The sequence below is a fragment of the Mya arenaria genome, chromosome 4, assembly GCF_026914265.1.
Source record: "Mya arenaria isolate MELC-2E11 chromosome 4, ASM2691426v1".
NCBI lineage: Eukaryota > Metazoa > Mollusca > Bivalvia > Myida > Myidae > Mya > Mya arenaria.
In genome coordinates, this window is record NC_069125.1 from 81,965,673 (window position 1) to 81,980,949 (window position 15,277).

The window sequence follows — 15,277 nt, forward strand, 5'->3', positions numbered from 1 at the left end:
TATCATCAATATCATTCTGGCCTAATATAGTACTATTTCTTAATTCTTCAAGTTTTCCCTTTAAAAGCTGAGTTTCTTAAGAGATGTCAAATGGCTTTATTTCATCATATCTACCACTGTCAAATGGGTACGTACGCACAGTTGGCTCATACTTTGGCTGTCCTTCATCAACATTCACCCTCTCAGTGATCAATTTACTTCTGGCACTACTTGCTCTAGGGTCACTTTCTAACCTAGCCATTCTATCTATTCTTTGGGCAAGTGTGCGATCACGTAACCTCTAAGGTATACCACCCTCTGCCAAAATGTTTCAAAATTCAGTTAAAAAAAACAACAACACAATAAGTCATAAGACACATGAAACACAAGTAATCAGAAAAAGTTAAACTTTTTATAATAACAACAACCATAAATTAAAAAAATTAAAACAGCAGTATCAAGCTCAAATATCACAATTTACACTCACAAGCAAACAATTTTCAATCTTGTTCCTCACAATAAAGTCCAATTATCAACCATTACATTATTGTTATAAATTAACCAGCATACTAACTGTTCTTACTATTATTACTTCCCTTTGTGACACGACTGTCACTAATTCAAACCAATAATTATGAATTCAACAATCCATTAAGTTATTTCCCTTATATATACAATCTTCACTTATTTAACCAGTCAGAAACCTGCTTACTTCCCCTAGATAACTAAGCTCCACTTATTCTAAACCAGTAATCCCCCTTCACAACACAACTTCCATGTACGTTTGTCTACTCCAATTATTTTATTTTTTTAACTATAATTTTACTTTTCAAAGAACGATTTCCATAACTACTAAACTAAAAATGAAATTCTCAAGATAACATTTTCTGTAACAGATAATAGTATCATGCAGAAACGGGAATTTGAACCGTGGTCGTTTGATTAGCAGTCGGCCGCCTTATCAACTGCGCCAAGCGCCCGTTCGTTCTATGGCATGTATATGCGACGCGATTTATAAGTGACTCGCGGAATTTCTACTCGGCGCGAAACAATCCTTTTGTTCTGATGTTTCGCTCGAATATAAATTTGTATCAGCCTATCTTAAATGCTATTGGCATCGTATATAATTGGCTTCTTGTATAATTATACTAATGACTCGTAAGTCTCCTTTACATATACTAGATATAAGATTGTTAGTATATACCCAGCACCAGGCATGCATTTCATTCCAACATTTTGTAGTGATGTATATATATACGTTTTTAAGGCCCATAAAAGGAGAATAAATTTTATGGTATAAAAACTGATGGTGATATACACTAATATTAGGGTTGTAATTACATCCTAAATATTTACAAAATTGCGAACATAAGTATTACAATCAGTGAATATCGAAAAATATACACCTGTCCGATATAACTGTATCAATTTTGATCCCTTAATCCTTTCCCCCCTTTACTAAAGCAGCCAGTAATCATCCAATCTAGCGGACAGTTTATACCCTTACAATAGCATTAAATAAACACTCACCAATCCGCCGACAGAATAATAGCCAATTAACACAAAAAACACACACAAAAACAGTTACTGATCATTTGGAAAAACTGATCAGAATGTGTCCTTACAAAAAGGCACACACATGTACAAATACATGTAAAGTCTGTGTAGCGGGTTATCCTCCTACGCAATCCTAAGCGACAATCCTGGTTCTGGAGTCCAAGAGTGCGGGGAGTACTCACTGGCCAAAATATATGTTCCCTGGAAACGGCCTTAACACAGTATCCAAGTGCACTTATATATATATGTCCAGCTAGCTCACTATGGATTCAAGCAGACAGTACTGGTCAACTACCGGTACCACACGTTACTGGTCCCATGTAACAGGGTTCAACAACGGCACTGCGTATATAGCTGGTCCAATCAAATAGACTTCAGCTCCTTGCCTTTTCCGTTAATTCACAAATGTTGGGCGCCAAATGTCACCGGATGGGCGTTACGGGTTCTATCAACGGGAAGGACTGTAATATATATATATATAGAATATATATTATTGCGTGAACCAAACAGTATGCAAGCAAAGCGTCAAGTGAATTAGCAAGCATCTGTCGACGGAATTAACATGTACAATTAGCAACTTAGTGAATACAAGTAGCAAAATAAAAGATAAATACAAAACAATCGATAAATATGACAAAAACCTTATGTGAATAATATACCTGTATATATATATATATATATAGAATATATTTTATTGCGTGAACCAAACAGTATGTAAGCAAAGCGTCAAGTGAATTCGATTTATCAATAGGCGATAAGCTTGAATGAACACACTGTTACTGTGATCACTGGTGGGAAACGCATGCCATTGTTAAACTACTAACTTATTGAACGTTACATTACGCTGTACAATACCACATAGTTCTTAATATGTGTCAATAACTAACACAGATACTATTAACAGGTTGAAAAGATTATTTTATTGAAAGATACAAAACACACTGTGACATATAAATACTTTTTAAACATTTGTGAATATTGATTTAATCCCTTAGTTTGAGTTTAAAAGCTGTAAACTCCCTCCGTAAAACTGTTTTTGCTACCGAAATATTGTGTTTAAAATTCTTACCCACTCCGTGATCTTTTTAATACCTCACTTCGTCTCGGTAAAGTACCATGTAAGTGGAAGTGGGCTCATGTATGTGCTATTTATAAGAGGTCTGACCCTCAAGATGTTGAAAATTATTGACCTTTTTCACTTTTAAGTGTTGTCAGTAAGGTTCTTGAAAGTATTTTGCATAAGTACATGTTTAATTACTTGCGTCAAAACGACTATCATCATTTCAATCTGGTTTTGTTCCTAAAGACTCCACTGTCAACCAGCTCGTATCGATCTATCATTCGTTTTGCCTCGCCCTAGATGAAGGAAATGAAGAAAGAGCAGTATTTTGTGATATTTCGGAAGCCTTTGATCGAGTACGGCATGACGGTCTTATCCATAAACTTCTTGAAAGTGGCATTACCGGTTCTTTATTGTTATTGCTTTGTGATTATCTCAGTGAACGTAAACAATGTGTTGTTCTTTCTGGTTCTATGTCTGATACAGTTACAATATCAGCTGGAGTTCCTCAAGTCTCAATTCTTAGGCCTCTGCTCTTTCTTATCTACATTAACGACATTGTTGGTGATATTCAATCACATATACGACTCTTCGCAGATGATACAACCTTTTATATAATTGTCGCAGACCCCGTAATTGCTGCACAGCAGCTTACTTATGACCTAGACAAAATTCATATGTGGGCTGAGAGATGGCTTTTTACATTTAATCCTGCAAAAACCAAATCGCTACTTTTCACTAGAAAGTCTAATGTGCATGTGCACCCCTCAGTATTCATAAATATTACTGAAATATATGAAGTTACAACTCATAAACACTTGGGCGTCACACTTCATAGCACCTGCTCCTGGCACAATCATATTCAATCCGTCAAACAGAAGTCCTTGCAGTGAATTCACTTCATGCGATCATTCAAATACGTTATTGATCGTAAATCGCTTGAGGTTCTTTATTTCACATTCATTAGGCCTTTGTTGGAATATGCCGATGTTGTCTGGAATAATCTGACACAAGCTGACGAGGACGACTTAGAAAAAGTCAGAATTATATCCGGTGCAACTCGTTTAGTATCTTTGACAAATCTTTATGTAGTAACTGGAATTGAACCACTCAATAAAAGACGACTTAAACATAAACTTTTCCTATTTTTCAAGATGTTTCACTCTCTTCCGCCAGCATATCTTACTACTCTAAGTCCAACAAGAGTTGGAGATACTACTTCGTATAACCTTCGAAATGCAGCTAACCTTCGAAACATTTCATGCAAATCACAGTTGTTGACGAGTTCATTTCTGCCATCAACTATATCCGAATGAAACGCACTCCCGGAAGAAATTCGTTCATCGCCATACGTGCCCTATTTCAAACACAAACTTAATAAGAACATAAAACAAGTTCCTGACTTCTACTACGAAGGTGACCGCAAATCTTGTGTCAATCACGCAAGGTTGTGTATGCACTGTAGCAACCTTAATGAGCATATATTCTCAAAACATATTGTCAACAGTCCTAATTGTCAATGCGGTGAAATTGAGAACACTTAACACTTTTTCTTCACCTGTCCACTCTATAACGTCCAAAGAAATCATCTCATTGGTCAGTTATCCACCGTTGGTCATTTGTAGCTTCACTAGTACTCTTTGGATCGTATCAAACGAACAAACTTATTTTTGACCACGTCCACAACTTATTACCAGATCTGACCAGTCTCTGTACCACCTTCCTTATTACACCTTCCTTTTCTTCAACCTTTATCCTTTCTTCCTTCTAACTAATTGATTACAAACTAGAACAACTTGTTTCTACATATCATAGTTTACACCATACGACTATAAGATTATATTTATTCGAGTCAATGCACACCAGCCTAGCAGCGTGAATAACTTACGAAGAGAGACATAGTATACGCCTCAAGGCTTTTTCTCAATTCTGTGTACACTATTGTTTTGTGCTCAAATTTTTAAAACTAAACAATTTGTAAATATTATATCGAAATAAATAGTGTTTAAACCAAGAATGTAACAATTCGAACCTCTTAACATGAAGGGTTAAACAGTGGAATCGTAAATCAAATTGATAAAAAAATGTAACAAAACAAAAAACGTTCTATCAAAGTTCACTTATTATCTTCTAGGAAACAAAACAAACACACTAAACAGATCAGCAAAACAATTAATCAAATTAGCAACGACGCTTCGGGACCCTTCAAATCAATCTGCTGACTTCTGAAACTGATAAAGCATTTTAGCACTGCACCACAATCAACATGCCTTTGCATTCAATCAACCAAACCCTTACCCTAACCCATACGAAGACTCTCTACATAATGCAAACATTCTCAACACATCTGGAGGTAGCCTAAAGACAGTGAAAAACTTGCACGATTTTATTGAAGGACTCTCATGGTGCTAGTAACTATGGGCCTATATCTTTGTTGAGTATGCTAAGTAAAGTTCTCGAAAGTATCATTAACAAACATGCGTTCAACCTTAATACCCAACACTATGTTATAACCTGTTCGCAATATGGATTTGTATAAGATTCGTCTGTCAATCAGCTGTCTTGTGTTTAACATTCATTCTGTCAAGTGCTAAACAAAGGCAATAACATCATGGCTCATTTTGTGACATGTCCAAAGCCTTTTGACAGAGTCCAGCACCATGGCCTGCTATTCAAATTAATAAAATATGGTATTTCAGGTGGCCTACATGGTTAGATAATTATTTATCTGACCGACCACAGTGTGTGATGCAAAACATTCATTCTCCAAACTCTTGAATACGCAAATATAGTATGGATAATATTTCGGTTGTAGAGCGGGAACGGATTCAGTTGAAATCAGCGTGTATCATATCTGGAGCAAGTCGGCTTTTATCATTTGATAGCAGTTCTTTGGGTTTACCTATAAGATAAATATTATTTGTTTTATTGTTATGTTTCCTCAAGTTATTGCATACTTTGATAATATTTACCTTCTTTTTTATCTAGGATTGTTGGAATAAGAGTGAGGTTTGCTATTTTTCTATGAGCTTGTCTCTGTAGCTTTTTGCAACAATATTGTGCACTTTAACTGGTTAAAATTCCCAGTAAATTTACATTTTACTGACCGTTACAAGGCGGTACCTAAAAATCCTCGATAGACATACCTAGTTTTTAATATATAGTATGTATGCAATGTGCTGTTTGTGGAGTTTTGCGCTGTTCTTCCATGGTTCTTGTTTGTGATTTTAGCGTTTACCCAGTTCCATTAAACCGGTTTTATTTGATGCTGATGTAGCATCTTGTTCAATTTATTAAGATATAATAATTGAATTGAAAAAAGGTGTTCTTTACCTTTGATATGCATTTCAAATAAATATTCCAAGCAAGTTTTAAACTACCAAATAAAGGATGCTCTTATTTTTCTCCTTTTACAAAGAGAACAGTTTTGTTCTTATTTCATAACTAAGTATATTAGTTTTATTTGATTTTACAAGGGATTTTATACAATATTTATGCAAAAAGACACAGAAACAAGCTCAGCAGCAAAAAGTTTAAACATTAACCCGGTTTAGTGGCACTGGGCAAACTCCAAAGACATAGAACACAAAATCACAAACAAGAAACACAGAACAGCACAAAACTCTACAAACAGCACAGTGCATACATACAATACGATATATATATATATATTATATATAAATAATTGGTATGTTTATCAAGAATTGTTAGGTAACGCCTTGGAACGGTCAGTAAAATGTAAATTTACTGGGGGTTTAAACCAGTTTATGTGCACAAACCTCACTCTTATCCCAACAATCCTTAATAAATGTTAAAACGCAAAAGGTAAATCTTATCAAAGTATGCATTAAAACTATCCGGCAATTTAATGGTAAAGATTCATCTAGGGCAGATACAATTTCTTTTATACTCTTTATTGAAGATGCACTAATACTCTAAAATAAGATTTACCACAAATAATATGATTATTAAAATATACCAAAAAGGATAAATACCTGTCCAAAACTAGGGTTCTTATGAAAGATAAAGAGTTTAATTTAAAAGAAATAAGCACAGTATTTTACCTTATGAGACTATAGTACATCACAGTAAATCTTTTAGCATTCACAAATTATTTTTTCAGCTCTTAATCTGGACTCTCACAGATAAATCATTTTTACAAATTGTAAAAACGTTATGTCTGTGAGAGTGTAGCTTTATATATACTACTGCAATCTTGTTATATTTAATAAGTGATTTCCATAAATGCATACAAGTAAGTTATTAAAGGTTTATCAATCAGAAGTTATGTTTGTTATACGCGTGTATTCATTGATTTTGAATAAGAGTGTCCCTTAAAAGTTTTGAACAATCTCACAATTCCAGAATATATTATTCTAGGTTTTCTCTTCAGACAAACAGAATTTACATAATCTATCATTAACAATAAACATCTGAACTAAAGTTAGTTTGAAACTAAATCCTATGTTTATTTATTGTTTGAAGCCATTATATATGTGTTCTTTTGTAATTCTATATACCATTCAATATAGCTTTTTCCAACTTACATCCTGCAAACAGTGTTCCATTTAGCCTGACAAGTTGGAGTATTGTTATTTTTATTAAATCATTATAAACGTTTTTACTTTCTTTGATTTCAAGCCAAGTATTCTTACCACAACATGACATTGATGGGTTTTGAGTTTTATCATTAATACAAAAAGTAATTTAACATGTTGTTTAAGTATTTCTTAATAACTCCTATTAAACCTTCAAACAATATGAAAAATATATTTGTCTCTTTATAGCTCTCTAAGTATCTGTTGGTTACAAATGTGTCTGCATCGCATTTAATGAACAATTAATGACAAATTTTCTGGTTCCTATTTTATGGTTCATAGGCGCCTAAAATATGGCAAGAAAAGGAAGGTCTCTTTCACGTGAGTACCGTAGGCAAACTGCACGCCCATCGTAGCTATTGTCTGTTAGGTTTAATTTGATACAGTGTCAGGTAGAAAAGTTTACACACTTTTTTCTCTTTTAGGGGAATTTTGTCATCAATATGTAGTACTGTCGAACCACGTTGGCTCGAACTCGCTTGGCTCAAACTACATGTAAAGGTCCGGTAACTTTAACCTCAATGTAAGCATTTCCGCTTGGCTCGAATTGCTTGAGGATCGAGGTATTCTGGCCTGTCCCTGTGAGTTGAGCCAACGAGGTTCAACTGTATATATCTATAAGATAAAATATTTCTGCTGTAACTGTTTTTTTGCAGCGACAAGTATAATGTTTCCCTATAACATCGGATCGGATGTAAGTTGATATGTTTAGAAATGGTAATGTGATAGTACTATGCTATATTTTATGTGCATGGATATTCTTGTCATTTTAAAAGCGTTTATAATGACAGTGTGCGGATGTTACACTCGGTATAAAAATAATATAATGTTAGTATTATGGAAATAAATAACGTATTTTGCCCAGATTATTGCCGCAGCATAGATATTTTTGGTTTGTTGTTTATTTTATCTTTCTTTATTTTTAATGTTTATTTAAAGTTATATTCGTTGAGTTTCTTAGTCAGTTAAATTCTGAATCAGCAAAGCATATTAGGTTATAACCTAAACTAATAAAACACACAAGCAAATATTTTACTGGTTTATCACCACAAGGACACAAATCATGTATAAGTATTACTGTCCATTATCTTAATATTGATTACCAAAACATTACAAGCGCATGTGTTGCCATTTCAAAAGTGGCACATATATTTTCTTTCTTTGAAATGTTACTCAAAATTTCAAATATAACAAACGACAACTTGCTTTATCTTTAGAGGCCACATTTCTAGCTAATAGTGTTGAACGATGGTCAAATTTATCTTTATAAACTGGTCGGATTTCAAATTACATTTTATATCAGGACACTACGAAATATATACCAATTGTATTTTGGATGAAAACTAACAATGATTAAGGTCGTTATGCCCAGTAGGCAAACAATAAATAATAAACCTGTTTAAAGGCACAATTCAAGGACCTATACGACAATGAAGTAGAGACACAAACATGTACATACGAAATATATTCGTCAAAATAGCTTTATCGAAAAAGATTGGATTACCGCAACCAAATGGTCAGGGAACAGGGTTTTCTTGTTAACGAGACTATCGGGGGCTACGGACATGTTTTCGACGTGGAAAAATAGCGACAAATAGTGAAAATGAATAACGCGGCGTCAGGAAGTTATAATACAGCTGAAACAAAACGATTAGTCAAGGAGTTTTACACTATAAACGATGTGGCAGCACGTTTGTCTACAAGTTGCATAGACTAATTACGGAAGAATAAACCGGGTCAGCCTTCCACCATAGGGGCTAGAAAAAAGAAAAAAAGATTAACAGCGATATAACAACGTTATTAAAACCATTTGAATTCTAGTTACAGCTAAAGATTCATCTTCAAATTTTCAGTAAATGATGTGAAGATGGGACATTTTTTTTCAATTATTTTATTTTTCCAAGTTTGTTGCTAGTATATTGTTCAAGTATGTTTCATTGATAACATAATGATATTTTTACCTGAGTCAGATACACATAACTGTGTTGTCAGAAATATAGATGTAGCGTTTAATAATTCATGGGGAGTTTCCAGAGTAGAGTGCATTCCATTTTATATTTGAATATATTTTATATGAACTTTAGATAACATGAAGCAAACATTCATAAGGATAATGAATAACGATGTTTGATTTTATTGTATTAAGTTTTATTTTTGATAATGTAAACATCAATTAAAAAGGGTAATAAAATTCTAGCTTATCCTTCGATAGTTTTATACATAAAACAATGGAACATACATGGACAAGCCAAATAGGCATACATTCATAAATAAACCCTGTTTAGGAACACATTGCAAGGGCTTAAACGACAATGAGCTATGTTCCCTAACATACAAACACCAAACCTACTTGTTTAAATAAATTAAATAAATACGCTCGTCCTTTTATAGATTTTAGAGTTTATTTAAGAATACAATAGGCAATGTGCCCATGCGTACACAATCAATAAAATAAATACGTTAATTTTTATAGCATAGTCAACGGTCATTCAATCTTCCAATCATAAGTTACAAATTGGTTTAACAATCTCAGTGCCAAAGAACAACATAAACACAGCGAGAGGAATAACTAAATATTATCCGTATTAACTATAGTATGCATTTCTCAACTCGAAAGCTTTTATAACAAACATGGATAATTTCTATATATAGTATTTTGAGAAGTGAATAATTATATGACTTAAAGCATATTAGGTCTTGCATAATAATATTTATCAATGTAAGCTTTTCTTATACCAGTATACAATTTACATTCAACAACAAAATGATATTCACCCAGTGAATCACATAAATGACATTTTCTTTCTGAATAAGATATAGCAGGTGGTTAATGCCATCTACCAGCCTCTACCTATAATCTGTGTCCAGACATCCTTAATCTTGACAATGCAAGTTTATACTTATAAAAGTTAACATCCTTTTAAACTGTTGTTATTTTGAAGTCTGCAAATAGCACATAGGTTGTAGCTCTGGTAGACTATGATAATTCTGAGCTCCAACTTTGAATAAAAATATCAGTAACTCTTTACCTAAAACCTTCAAAAATAAAGATATATCTCCAACTCCTTTGTTTAACCATACATCATTGAATCCAAGCCTCTGTAATAATTCTCTTAACATAGAAATCCAATCTACTTCTAAATACATTTTATCATATACAATTTTAACATATTTGATGGTTTGAATATTTATTTTAAGCCAATGTCTAATCACATTTACAAAACGTTTACTAAACAATGAAGTCCTACTTAGTTCACCATAAACTAAACTATGTTCGGTTTGTTTTCTAACTCCTAATATTTCTTAACAAAAAAATAAATGTAACATTTCTATTTGTTGACAATTAAAAAGACCCCACACTTCAGAGCCGTAACTTAAAACTGGATACATAAGTTTATCGAAAATATCTCATCTATGTTTCACAGATCCAAGATTTACAATTCCAAGATATGTAAACTTGTCAACAATTTCTAATTCCTGGCCTTTAAACCAACTTTAAATTCCTCCTTTAATATACCGCCTTTCCTAATTATCATGACCTTTGTCTTTTGTGAGTTATCACTTCCACCTATCACAAAATCTCTCTAGTAATAAAAGACCTTCTTGTAAACCAATCTCTGAGTCTGACAAAAAACAATATCATCAGCATAAATAATATAAATAGTTTAAACACATCTAAATCTATACCCTGATGGTTAATTAGTCATGAAATACTCTTCTTTATCATTTAGATACATGGAAAATAAAAATGGAGATAAGGATTCTCCTTGACGAACACCTAACAAACATGAAACTATCACTTAAAACATTGTCATATTTTACTTAAGACTTAACATTCCTGTACATTGAACGTTTAATATCTAACATTTTACCTCTTACACCAAGTTAATAAGTTTGTACCATATATTATTCCGTACAACATAATCGAATGCCTTGGTAAAGTCCACAAATGCAGTAAATAACTTCTTATTTGTATTTGTGAAAAAAGTTTATAATACCATATCAAACAAAAACATTATCGATAGTTCCCGTATTTTCTCTAAAGCCAGCCTGAGCCTCAATATAAACTTGATTTTCAGCCCAATCAGTAAGTACATCGTTCAAAACTTTAGTAAATATCTTTCCAAGGGTACTGAATTATGTAATACCTCTATAATTACTTGCAACATTAACATCTCCTTTTTAATAAAGGCATGATGAACCCTTCAGACCACTTTTCAGAGAAATAACCAGTGTCAAATAATTTGTTAAACAATCTACATAAAGCTGTACTAAATGCATCATTGTTTGATCCAAACTTGAAAAATTCATTAATAAAACAGTCAGGGCCACCTGATTTACCATTATTTAATTTAGTAAAGCCTTACTGATAGCCTCAATAGTAAAAGGTACAGTAAGTACCTCAAACATAACATTTAATTCTCCTTTAAATATCTTTCATTGAAACACAATATGTCTTCATCAGGTTGAAAAAAACACTGATTCAGGATTATTTATAGATCTGAAATATTCTAAAACATCACCAGATGTAAGGGAACATGAGTTGTTTACAATATATCCTTTAAGCAACTTTCAATACCATTTTGCATTATTCATTTTAGCATTTTATAGTTTACATGTGTGTGACTTGTCAAATACAAACTTCTTTTTTCTAACCTCATTCTAATATTGACGAGCGATTTCATATTGGAATTCAATCGATTTGAGACCGATTCCAGTGTTATTGCAGATACCTACCGAAGACATCCTTACAGCTAGAACACATTATCCTATAACAGGACTTGATTGCACAGCTGATATCTCGTGTGTGACATACCAGGAATGAAGAGAAAATTATGCGTTTGGTAAGCTTGATGTGTTTTTTTTCTCAGTATGTATTTTATCACTTGTTTTGTTTTGTGACAATTTAATAGTACAAAACAAACGTCGAAGACAATATATATGCAAAAAGCTACAGAAACATGCTCAGTAGCAAAAGTTTAAACATAAACCCGGTTTAGTGGCAATAGGCAACGCCAAAGACAACACAAATTCACAAACAAGTTTGATCAATGTTGAGGTATCGTCTTGGAACGGTCAATGAACGCACACATACTTTCACTTCAATATTAAACTAGTTGTATGTCCAAAACCTCATACTTGTCCTAACATTAATCAATATTTTTAAATAATAATATATTACACCTTTTTCCTACACATACACTCGGACAAATTTAATCAGAAACACCTCTTACGTCAAAGCTGAGTCATATCGCTAATCTGCCTTTTTGTTTTGGGAAAAAGAATGAAAACTAAAGGCAATATAAATTCCTATTTTTTACTTTTAACCGCAAGATATTTGACCCTTAAATTTTGCTACCTACATTAACAATTTCATTCATTTCAAAGTCGATACAAATCTTTTGTTTTCATTTGTACTTAGTATATTATCATGCTCCGTTAAACGTGAGGTTATATTTACCGACCTTTTTAAAAATAATTGTGACGACAATCAAAACCATTCTTAAAATTGTTCTTATGCTTTCGTTATTTAGACTCGCGGTTCTTCGTATTCAAATGACCACTTTCCTTAAGAATCACAAAAATAGTTGCCTAGCAATTCGCAAACCATAACTCAAAAATAACTGACACATTCCAGAAGTGAAATTATTTGATTATTTCTTTGACACATTGCTTTGAACTAAAATATTATCGACACTAACACTACCAATTCCGTGTATAAAGGCACGCATAGTAATGACCCTCTCATGTGTTTGTTTCAGGTGTCTGGTTGTCGCAGTGATTGTATCTATTTACATGTTGGCACAGCAGGTTAATATAACCATGAGCACTGCGATATATTTTTCCAGTCAGCTTGAAGAGGTTCGGCACATAGGTTTCCTAAAGGTACACAAAGCTGCTAGTTCCACAATGCAAAACATTTTTTTTCGGTTCGGCTTAAAGCGTAACTTAACGTTTGTGTTTACAAATCATCCGAATTATTTCTCGAGAACGGTGTCACAGCACCTTCCTCTGAAAATGCCAAGGTTCAGGCGACCATGACATCCTGTGTACACATGGCATTTTTAACATACAGACCTATGGAAGCGTACTTCCGAAGGATGCGACGTACATTGCAATTGTGCGAGAACCGCTCGAACAATTTGTGTCTTCTATCAACTATTATTCTCAGCCATCCTCGCAGCTCCCATACATATCGGCAATCCCTGGAAATAAACTAACTGCACTCATACGTAATCCAAAATTCGACAAAGGATTTTTTTCATACACTAAAACAGTATGGCAAGAGACTTTGGAATATCTATTTCAACCAATCAGGAAACAATTGCTGCAAAGTTGACAGAGCTTAATAGCATTTTCAAATTGGTTTTGTTGGTTGAATATTTTGAAGAATCTTTGATACTTTTGAAACGGTATTTTAAATGGAAGCATGTGGATATATTGTTTATATCAAACAATGTTCACAGCAAGGAAGGCTGGTCAAAAAAAGACCTTACTCCAGATGATATTGCGAAATTTAAGCATCGAAATTGGCTTGACTATTATGTGTATGACCATTTTTATGAAGAATTTTGGCGCAAGTTCCGGTTTGAGTTACTCGATATTCATATGGAGGTGCTCTATTTCAAGCGCGTCCTGGAACGTCTTGCGTCCTTCTGTCGTGCGGGGAACGAAAGCGTTGAGAGAAGTCTAGAGGTCGAAACAAGTACCTGGGACGCGGGCTTTAGGGTGAACCGTGAAGAATGCGACCTGATGTTAAAAAATGAGCTTGATTTTATATCAGTATTGCGACAAAAACAGGGAAGTGAGCTCTAAGAAGTTGAAAATTGCCATGTAATTAATTGTAAGATAATAGGTCCATACGTATATTATATAAGAGGGACTGAATAATAAACAGTTCATCTTTGTATTATTTTTCAAAATTATATTTTACAGGTTTTCATTAATATTTTACATTGTCATGGTGTCGCAAAATATTATGACAATCTGTAAAAAGAGACGTTCAACATTGTTGTGTTTGAACAATAATGGAAGGAATGTCAGTGGGAACCAGTAGAGTGATTGTTACAAAATACTCCGTGCTTTTACATTACAAGCTGATACTTACGCGCAAGAATTAGATTCAGTGTGTGTTTTCATGCCTGCGCATGGGTGTGCTTATGTAATAGTATATGTGTGTGCGTGAGCATAATTGTTTAGTATGGATATTTATCCTAACAAAATAAATAGAACTGAATTTCTAAGATAAGAATTTAGAACTGTGTGCTAATACAGATTATATGTGAAAAAATAAATGAGATAAAAAAAACATTTGACTACAGAATGTAATTCCACTGTCGTTGACGTATGCACTTGAATTTGAACAATGTAATAAATATTTTATTTTTGTCTTGGTCACGACAAAAAAATTAACACCTATTCGTGAAACATCAAAAATGTCACGAAATTTGATTTTACATCTTCTAGGTCACACACTACCAAATATAGCATTGGTTTAATATGCTAAGTTGACAATCAAAGTTTTGAAAAAAATATAAAATATGTTGTTCATAGGTTAAGAATAAACGGTATGTACAACCACGAACATGGAAGATGAAATATACAAACATATTACAATAGTAAAGAAATGTCACAAAATTGGATTGATTTTGTTTCCAGGTAGACAGCAATTGTCATCCCGTGTGTACAAAGTTAAATTGGCAAATCATAGTTAAAGTGTAAAGCCATCATAAGAACTGATGAATAAACAATATAATAATATAATATAGTAAAAATGTTTCAAAGCAATACATACTTAAATATACAGGATATTTTACTGGCCAAGGTAAAGTACATACGTGAATGTTTATTAATTGGAATGTGCAAAAATTATTTGTTAACTTCCAAATATTTAGCTTAAAATTGTGAAGAAAATTAATCAGGTCTTTTTTAACATCAAGAATCAAAACATGTTACAAAATTACTTATTGTTCGTGCAAGATAAAAACATGACTTATTTTTTATATCAAATAATATTATAAATCTTGTGAGGAAATGTGAAACAGATATTTGTTACAAATCAGATCATTCAATAATTGCTTTA

The 15,277-nt window shown here is 33.0% G+C and overlaps 1 long non-coding RNA gene across 1 annotated transcript; it reads left to right on the plus strand.

Moving 5' to 3' along the window:
- Positions 1-7,931: 7,931 nt before the first annotated feature.
- Positions 7,932-14,517, plus strand: LOC128232614 (uncharacterized). The gene is made up of 3 exons (XR_008260554.1): positions 7,932-8,086; positions 11,924-12,038; positions 12,957-14,517. It is a non-coding gene; the product is annotated as an uncharacterized LOC128232614 (long non-coding RNA).
- The last annotated feature ends 760 nt before the right edge of the window (positions 14,518-15,277 follow it).